The sequence below is a fragment of the Eurosta solidaginis genome, chromosome 3, assembly GCF_040869045.1.
Source record: "Eurosta solidaginis isolate ZX-2024a chromosome 3, ASM4086904v1, whole genome shotgun sequence".
Taxonomy (NCBI): Eukaryota; Metazoa; Arthropoda; class Insecta; order Diptera; family Tephritidae; genus Eurosta; species Eurosta solidaginis.
This window is the reverse complement of record NC_090321.1, coordinates 119,532,930-119,543,178: the sequence shown is the minus strand read 5'-3', so window position 1 is coordinate 119,543,178 and position 10,249 is coordinate 119,532,930. Positions and strand designations below refer to the sequence as shown.

The 10,249-nt window shown below is 43.3% G+C and overlaps 1 pseudogene; it reads right to left on the bottom strand.

Annotated features, from left to right (window-relative positions):
• Window positions 1-5,329: 5,329 nt before the first annotated feature.
• On the bottom strand, window positions 5,330-6,157 carry LOC137245986 (rho GTPase-activating protein 19-like; annotated as a pseudogene).
• Between the last annotated feature and the right edge of the window lie 4,092 nt (window positions 6,158-10,249).

The following is a 10,249-nucleotide window of genomic DNA, read 5'->3' as shown; positions in this document are numbered from 1 at the left end:
GGGAGTTGGAAAATGTACCGAAAATTAAAAGCCCTAGCGACGATGACAGATATTGTGAAAAATTATATAGAGAAACCACAAAGAGAAATGAGGATGGAAGATATGTCGTTTCACTCCCATTTAGACAGGAATACCCGGAAGAACGAAAATTAGCAGGGTCCCTTAAACGCGCATGCTCGCAATTCTATCGAAATGAAACGCGGTTAACGAAAAATCCGGAGTTAGGGAATGAATACATAAGGGTACTTTCAGAATACCAGACGCTCGGACATATGCACAAAATTAAGGGCACAGTCGCAGCAAATGACCCTGATAATTATTTCCTGCCCCATCACGCCGTGGTAAAGGCGGAAAGCACAACTACTAAAGTCCGGGTCGTTTTCAACGCTTCAAGTCCGACTGCTAATGGTACAAGTCTGAACGACGTTTTGCTCCCAGGCCCGGTACTCCAAGCAGATCTCCCGACTCTCATCATTCGTTGGAGACTTTATCGGTACGTCTTCAACAGTGATATAGAGAAAATGTATAGGCAGATTTGGATGAACGATAATCATACCAAATTTCAACGAATTATTTTTCGAAAAGACATGAACGAACCAATAGGACTCTACGAATTAAAAACGGTAACTTTCGGAGTTAATTGTGCCCCTTATCTTGCTATAAGGACGCTGTTACACTTGGCTGACGATGTACAAAGTTCCCATCCCACAGCATCAAACATACTCCGGGAATGTATGTATGTAGATGACGTCCTCGCAGGAGGACACAACCTCACCTCCACCATTATGGCAAGAAACGAAATTCGACAGGTTTTACATTCGGCAGGGTTCCCATTACGAAAGTGGACATCAAACTCGGAGGAGGTTCTCAAAGACATCCCGAAATCGGATCTGCTCAGCGAGGACTTCTTAGCCTTTGAAGACACCAGCACAGTGAAAGCATTAGGTATAAGGTGGAACGCACATGCTGACTTATTTTATTTCAAAGCGGGATCACTAGACAACCCTAACATGCCAACAAAAAGAGAGATCCTGTCAGTTATTGCCAAACTCTTTGACCCGTTAGGGTGGCTTGCCCCAATGGTCATAGTGGCAAAAATAATTATGCAAAACATTTGGTTAGAAGGCACAGGGTGGGACGAGCCAGTCTCACCAACGACATTGGAGCGGTGGAACACCTTCACCCAAGATTACCCGGAAATAGATAGGATTCGAATACCACGTTGGGTACAATTCTCACCAGAAGACGAGGTTGAAATCCACGGCTTCTGTGACGCGTCGGAGAAAGCATATGCAGCAGCCGTGTACATGCGCGTCAAAAAGGAGAATAATGTTTATACACACCTACTTATGGCAAAAACCAGAGTCGCACCAGTGAAGACAATCTCCCTCCCACGTCTGGAACTTTGCGGTGCAGTATTGCTCGCAGAGATGATTGACTCAATCTGTAGGAGCGTCAAATTAGGACCCATCACCATTCATCTATGGACTGATTCCAGCATTGTCCTCGCATGGCTACGGAAACCGCCTTGTTCCTGGTCAACCTTCGTCGCACACCGCATCACGAAGATCATCGACATGGTCGGAAGCAAGGACTGGCTACATGTGGATTCAGAGTCAAATCCAGCGGATTTAGGAAGCAGAGGCCTACCAGCGGGTGAATTAGTCAACAACTCGTTGTGGTGGCAGGGACCATCTTGGTTACAAGAGGACAAGATCCAATGGCCAATACAGGAAACGGACTACCATACATCATATGAGGAGAAGAAAGTGAAAGCACAGTCGTATGCCGTCACACAGGCTGAACAAGAAGATATACTCGATCGTTTTTCAGACTTGCCACGAGCTCTAAGAGTCCTATCCTACGTTAGGAGATTTATAAAAAGAACGCATCCTAAAACAAAAACGGTATGCCACGAAAAGTCGAGCACAATCTCAGCCGATGAGATTAAGGCAACGACTCAAGCACTAATAAAAGTATGTCAGAAAATATCCTACGGTACAGAATACTTGCAATTAAAAAATAGGGAACCTATTGATCGGAAAAGTGAAATCCTGTCACTCAACCCATACATCGACAAAGATGATATTATCAGAACAGGGGGGCGTCTAGGGGCCTCAAAAGACATGTCGTACAACGAGCGTCATCCGATCATCTTGCCTTACAATTGCAAGCTGTCTCGCCTTGCAGTCATGATGATTCATCATGATTCCCTTCATGGCGAGAACCAACTTATGCTCCGCCTTATTCGAACCCAGTATTGGATTCCGAAGGTCAAGACAATGATCAGAGCCATCATCCACAATTGCAAAACCTGCATTCTTCACAGGAAGCAGGCGCAGTCCCAACTTATGGGTACCCTTCCCTGCGAACGTACTACTTTTACTCGCGCGTTCACCAATACCGGGGTAGATTTCGCGGGGCCTTTCGACATAAAAAGCTACCGCGGTAGGGGATGTCGACTGTCCAAAGGCTACGTATGCCTATTTGTTTGTTTCTCCACTAAGGCCATCCACCTAGAGGCCACTAGTGACCTGAGCACCCCATGCTTCCTCGCAGCTTTTTCGCGTTTTATCGCGAGAAGAGGATGTCCAAAAAACATCTACTCCGACAATGGTACGAATTTTGTCGGAGCTTCCCGATCTCTACGATCGGAATTCAAAGCCTTCCTGGCAGAAAGCCGAGACAAAACAGTCTCCAAGTATAGCCATCAAGCATTAACTTGGCATTTTATCCCCGCCGGCGCTCCGCATATGGGCGGCCTGTGGGAAGCGGGAGTGAAGAGCTTCAAAAGCCACTTCAAAAAGGTCGCTTCTCTCCATAAATATACCATGGAGGAGTTCCAAACCCTTTTGTGCCGGATCGAGGCATGCCTAAATTCGCGGCCTCTCAGCCCGGCGTCCAATGACCCAACGGACCTGGAGCCACTAACCCCAGGACATTTCCTCACGGGCAGCCATCTTCTGGCGCCGCCAGAACCGGATGCGAACGAAAGCCCTGCCTCCATGCTAAATAGATGGCAGAAGCTCAAGGCCCTCCATCAAACCTTCTGCCGGCGATGGAAAACCGAATATTTATCCGAACTCCAAAAACGAGTGAAGTGGAAGCATCCCAAGGAAAATATAAAAGTGGGAGATCTCGCTGTCCTCAAAGAGGACAATTTATCTCCCAACGAATGGAGGTTAGGTAGAGTCGTCAACGTACACCCCGGCGAAGATAACCGAGTACGTGTAGTCGACCTCATAACCGAGAAGGGTCAAGTCAGACGACCTTTGGTCAAACTGATCCTTCTTCCCATGGAGACAGACTGTGAGAGGACTACGAGCTCCTCTTAACAATCCCTCCGCTCTTCCACATACCTCCTTAAAAAAAAAAAAAAGCAATAAAAATCAACCTCGTCTTTACATTTTCCAAAAATCAACCCCAGCCCTCGTTCACCCGGAACGAGGCCAACCAATAACCTAACGCAGACCCGCTATCTGCCAAAGAACATAAAGGTCTTCGGCCTATTTTATTTACAATTTTCAAGAACCAACCCCAATTCACTCGTTATCCCATAACGAGGACAACAGAAAAGCCGACCGCAGAAGGGCGAACCGATCTGCGACAGAAAACGGAGGCATGCTCCGGCCCATTAAAATTTTAAACTTTCAAAAAATTTGCTGGAGTCAAACCCTAAATTCACTCGCTCACCCCGAGCGAGGACACCAGAGCCCTAATGCAGACTCACGGTCTGCCACAGAACTTCTTATAAATAAATACTTCCGTTATTTATGTATCCAAATTTAGAAGGTCAAGAACGGCATTTTACTCGTAAAAGGAATTGATCGCGTCTTATTCTAATTAGATGATTTAGCATGGCCTTATGTACAAAAGGTTTTGTCGTAATTGAACCGTTACTTGCTCTAATTTTGCTTCAAAACATGACTAAATATGAAGAATTCACAGTGTACGGGGACTAAATTCAAACTTCTTGTTTAGAAAACTTGAAAAATAGCTTAGAAATTATAGGGGATACATATAACATTTATGAAATTCCACATAATTGCCAAAGGTTATTACAGAAAGCAGAAACACATATTTTAAAAATTGCTGGAGTCATATGTGAGTTAAAAGAAAAGTCTCCTGCAAATAATTGGCACCATGATATAACATGCCTGGAGCGTTTACTTTTAACATTTAGCAGATCAAAAATAGTTTTTCTATGCGCGATATTCGCCTGATATGCTTATGCGACATATGAGTCATTTATGACTCTTACAGGACTCACATCTGCACAAATCGTTTTAAAGAAATTAAATTGGATTTTGAACTCGTTAACAGAAGCAGTTAAATTTATATTTTGACTAGTAAAAATATATTAGACCAGTAACTAAAGATTTAAAACCGTCTAAATTTGTATTTTCAAAGAGCTAAATTTTGAACAAAAGTTTCCAAAGTGCAATTTCCGGCATAACTTTGTGTACTATACGCGCCCATCATCTCTTTACTCTATTTATAAATTAGACTTGATTCATTGTTTCGTGTGATAAATTTTTGCAAATACAATTCTCTCATGACACAACAGCAAGCAAAATTGCATTACATAAAATCTATTATTAAACAAAGAGAACTGGGTTGTGGTAGATTTGGCAATGAGTGGCGTAAAAATGGCACACAAAGCTTCAAATCAGATGGGTTCAATAGGTTAAGAGTGCGTCGTAAACCGTAAGCGGTTTAAGTAAGGGGCCTAGGATGTCCTCGTAAGGCATTGCTTAAAAGCGGGAGAGCTGCTGATATGGTCATCCTATTTCCGGTTGCAACCAAACACGAAGTTGTGCTGCAGTTCCCTTTTTTTTACGACAACTAAATTAGCCTGCCTTCACTATCTAGTGACGAGAATCCCTTTCGCTGAACCATTTCCAACCAACTTTTTTATGAACAATATTTCGCATTATTACTGGCCAAATTTTAAAGCCACACTCCAAAAGGAAAAATAAACACAAAAAAATTACTCACCGTCAATCCAACTCATCAGTATCCAATCGATGCGGCCCGTGTACGCATAAGTCATGCAACAGATGTTAACATCTACCTTTCCATCATATTGGCCTCCGTCCATTGCTATATTATCAGTGTTTTGCCTGTTTTTCGATTTGTTTGTATTACCGACACAACCATCTAATAGGGGATTTGTAATGCTCATATTATGGCACAAACTTCTTTATATGTACCCTATATTATAAGTCATACCTTTAATTCCTCATAACATATCCTACTTCAAAGGGACGGAACTCTTGGTGCTTTCTGATTGTGAACTCATACCTTTGTTCGCTGGTATCCGGTCCTCCTATTCCTTCATAAGATGTGGTGCGAATATGGTAGCTAAATTTTCTGGTGTCATTTTATTTCATACGCAGCTACAGCATGTAAAATTTCAATGATATGTTAGTAATTGTCGATTATCGTCAGGCAACAACAACATTACCAATTGGACTGAACTAAGTAAGGGTTGTTCACGTTTGCTACGTTCCGGATTTGGAGGACGTGTTAACATCCCTGTACTGCTGCTACTACAAGAGCCGGAGCCTAGGCACAGTGGTGCTATTTGCGGATGCGCTGAATAGTGTGCATTGGTAAGAAATGGCTCCGACAAATCGGCTAGATAACCTTTAAATCCAGTGCACAATCGTGTGCCGAATAGCCACCACCTTCCAAATCGAGTGGTTTTTGTCATTTTGTATATGTTGCCGTAGCCCGTTTTGCCTAGAAGCCGATCCCGTCTTCCGAAATAGGCCCTCCTGTATGAGATTTTTTTTCTTGCATTAAAATGCTTTATTTCCTCTAGGTGCATCAAAAACCCGGCATTAATTTGTTGATGCAGTGTTTCAACAGGACTATCGTCTGCGCTTAGTGACCCCTCCGATGATGAGCTCGCACAGCCCGTTGCAGCGGCATGTTTTTGCCTTTTAGGCAAACGACTCCATTTCTTCAGCTTGCCTTCCTCTTCATATTCGATTTCATGACAGGGTAAATCACAGTCATCCGTGTTTAAATCTAGCGCGAAGGAAAGATGCATGCGCACCAATGATTTGAATTTCTCATAATTCAATTTTCGCATATGCGCCGCTATTTCTGTATCGGATAGCCTATTCAAATTAATAAAATCCAAATCCATTATGTCCGACGGACGGCAGCTGTGCTTGCGAGGGGCTACATACAAATATACAAGGTAAGTATGAGCACCGCCCTTGGTCGGTGTTGTTTCGCACCAATAAAAAGCGTAAGCAAATTTCTCACGATCTTTATTGCAAAAATTCGTCACTCGACACGTTAGCTGTCAGAGACTTTTAAGGTTCTCATTTTTATCGTAATTCACTTAAACTTGTGAAAATAATTTCCGAGCTTCAGAAAAAGTGAATCAATTAAAGCGAGCGCAGAATATTCCCAAGAACCGCTGACATTTGAAAATGTCTCCCCTCTTTCAAAGCGCCCTTTTTGACCATTGCCGTGAATGCGAGAAAATCGGCAGATACACCGGGTGCTAGCGGAACCAAGGGAAGGAGGGAGTGATGACCCGTGTCATCAAGAAATACCTTTGATATGGCATATCCAACTACATATTTTCGAAGGCAATATCGCCTGGTAGCAGCGTAGCAGAATGGTTCGTGGGGTCGACCGTACACAAATTAGCCAAGTTTTGTTTACCCGTAACATTGTTAGGTAGTACGGGGAAGGCACTGGCAAAAGGTGATGTGGATTCCTCCATCAATGCCACAACGAATACCATTAAACGCCGGACAATGTCTGCATTCGTTTGTATAACAATCGGAGTCTGTTTATTATCATTTCCCGAATCATCAACTGATTCAATTTTAAATGAGCGAGAGGTGGATGTTCGTTGACGGACGCGCGGTGAAGAAATTGGTTGAATTTGTGGGGTGAGTGTCGATGGCTCAGCTGGTGATTGCGAGGGTGGTGGATCGCTATCAGTTAATCCCTTTATTTGTAAAGCCTCTGCTGTACTGATGAACGCTGGTAGGGCTTCTTGAGTACATTTACTTCATCACAATACATAAATTGTATTAGATCTTTCAAATCCGAATGACTTACATCCTTCAGAAAGACAAAATCATGTTGGTTCGCCGGCATTTGGGTAAACATTTTCCGAAAATAGGGCAAACAAACTGATAATACCAATCGGTGCGCTTTAACGAATTGCCCCTCTGCCGTTAGCGTGACATCCACCAAGTCGCCACGACATAGCGACTCATGAAATCCAGCCGATAAATTGCTATTAAAATTATTCCAACACAGCGAAAATTGTTCGTCGTCCGCCATGTTGGCTGGGTGAAAAAAAAAAAATAGCGTACTCGTCAGTAACGAAGATATATTGCCTTGTTCACAAATCAACAAATTGCGTGTATCCACCAGCTATTGATGAAAATTCGCAGAAAATTTCAAATTATTTATATCTACTTCATGATTTTTTCAAAAAGCTACTACAGAATCGCCCACAAACCGTTCTCATTCGTTGTATAACAAATTTAATACAAAAGGTTTGTGGTTGTTTTTGCTGGTGGACTTACGCCCCAGGCCAGGATGTTCCGCACCAAAACCTGCAAAGAGAAAATCCATTAGTGCCTGCATCAATGGGCATCGCAAAGGTGTGACAACTGACGGCGCGGCCGACGCCGCAGTTGGAGCACCCCTTTGCAATACCGGTAACCTAAAAAAAAAAAAAACAACAAAAAAACGAGGAAAACCCAATCAATCCTGGTGCCCAGGCCAACGTGCAGGACCGTCCCCACCATCCATGCCAGTAACCTGAAAAGAAAGAAAAAAATTTATTAATTATCAAAAAGAATATATTAAATTATCATGTAATAATTTTTACTTACGATTTGTTCGCGATGATCCCAAGCACCGTACTCCACTACGCGTAAAACGAAAAGAATGAAACAAACGGCGCCATGAATCGAACGATCCGTTTACCGTTTGCTTCAATTCAGATAAATGTACATTTGTGCGTAGGAATGTTCATATTTTTTTTTGTCTGGTATACATATACCAGTGCGCGGACTTTTTATAAAAGGAATGTTGGTAAACGAGAAATGAAAATAGCAGTAGGAATTGGTAGTTTATTTGAGTGCAAAACAGTAATTGTTACTGAATTATCATGAATTATTCATCATTTATTGTCAAGCAAATAAAGCGAATGTCAGGGAATCAACACTTGTAAAAACATGTACACAAGACAAAATCCATGTAAATTTGTACATACACAGCTTAGGCCTTAGGATACTCATTATTTCCTGAAATACACAGACAAAACATACCAAAACTTCTCACTACCACAACAATATCCCAAAATACCAAAATACCAAAAATACTGCCACAAAATAACCGATTTCGGCATGTTATCGTTTGCGTAAAACTTTTTTTCTTCAAATTATTCAAAAAAAAGGGCTATTTATCTCATCAAAAATTTACTTCTTGTTTAAAGTTGTTCACAAAGTTTTTCAAAATTGACTGCTTTAATCAGTATCCCCTCCTAAGATTAGTTGGTGGGCTCGGCAATTCAATACTGCAATGCAGTATACGTTTTCAGCGCGAAAATACTGAAATATTGGTAGAATCTTAGTTTTGGTAGCAGAACTCGTAAAAGTAGTAGAAAATGAAAATGGATCAAAAAGGTACGTCAATCTACCAATGCGGTAAAGTCCGTGCACTGACTGCCCATATACTTGTACCAACGTATGTACATATATATGCCGAGTTTTAAATGTACATTGTATTAGGGATGCATAAGAAGATGCAAACGGGTACCCAAAAACCCGTTTCTGGCAAATCGGTATCGGAGCCAACTACCCTTCTGGAACCGTGCTTTTTAGTAAGGACCATCAATAACACAGGACTACAAGCGTAATTGGGAAAAGCTGAACAAATAATCGAAGGGAAATACAAAAGAATGGCTCATTCGAAAAATTTTTCACCGCGTCCAAAACGAAGATTTTATCTTTGTTCTTTATATAGCATACAATTTTGCCGTCCAAACATTTTTTTTTGTGGCGGGCAGGAAAGTTGTCGGTTTTTAGCACCAACAACACAAATAACGACGACTCGAAAGATCCCACATCAAACACTCTCTACCCGGTTCGGTACCAAAATGTGAGTACCAAACAACTTAAATGTCAATTTTTCTGCAGCACTAGTATGCCTGACTAGCTGAAGCGCTACCGGATGACACAAAATTAAACAGAATAAGGCACTAATGACCCAGGCACATAACGTGCGGGGAAAGAAGCAACGCACATAACGTACGCGAGATGAATATATTCTCGTAGGCCTTTAGACATGTTTTAACCCTACTCACTACGCGAAATTTCAAAAGCGCCGATAATAGAATTGGGGCTTACTCGCCACCGAAAGCGTGACACAATCATAACAACTCAACGAGTTTCCTTTATTTTCTTCCATACTCTCAATAGAATGACTCGTTACGCTTCGCTAAGAAGGAGGACTGAGCGCCAGGCCGCTCGTTACCCAAAGCCGTGCCACTTATGCGACGCGAAACACCCAATCAGGTCATGCCCGATTTACCGCGCGAAGTCGCCGCTGCAACGACTGCGCGAAATTATAAAGGCCAAGTACTGCCAAAACTGCCTGTCAATGGTACATCGTGCCAAAGACTGCACTAGCAAAGGAAGGTGCCGAAGATGTGGTAGCAATCATCATACCACGCTGCACCTTTCCATGGAGGACTTGTCGTCCGAGCCAGAGCCGCCGAAGAGCTGGTACCAGCTAGTCATGGAAGAAGAGGGAGAAGGATATGAGCGGATGCCTACGATGGAAGAGGTGGACGACGGGATGATGGATGAGGCGCTGTCTCTCCACGCGTCCGAGTCGGCCTTTGCAGAAGAACCACAACTGCCATCCGGGAGTGGAGCGGGCTCCCATATAGTAAATTCCGACACTAGGGGATCGGACCCACGGCCGTTCCGACCCCTATTAGCACACGAGCGACGAGGAAAAAGTGGAGCGGAATCACGGCCGTTCCGCCCACCTACGCAACAACGAACGCAAGCACATCGACCAACGCGCGATCGTAGACTGGCCCCTCGGCCGCGCCAGCTACACGAGATACGACACGTGAAGGAAGACCATCGAGACGGTAGACTGGCCATTCGGCCGCGCCAGCTACCCCAACACAGTTCCTTCCGGAACGGGGTCATTCCAGCCCGCGCCTCAGCCGGCCCAACTCTTCGGC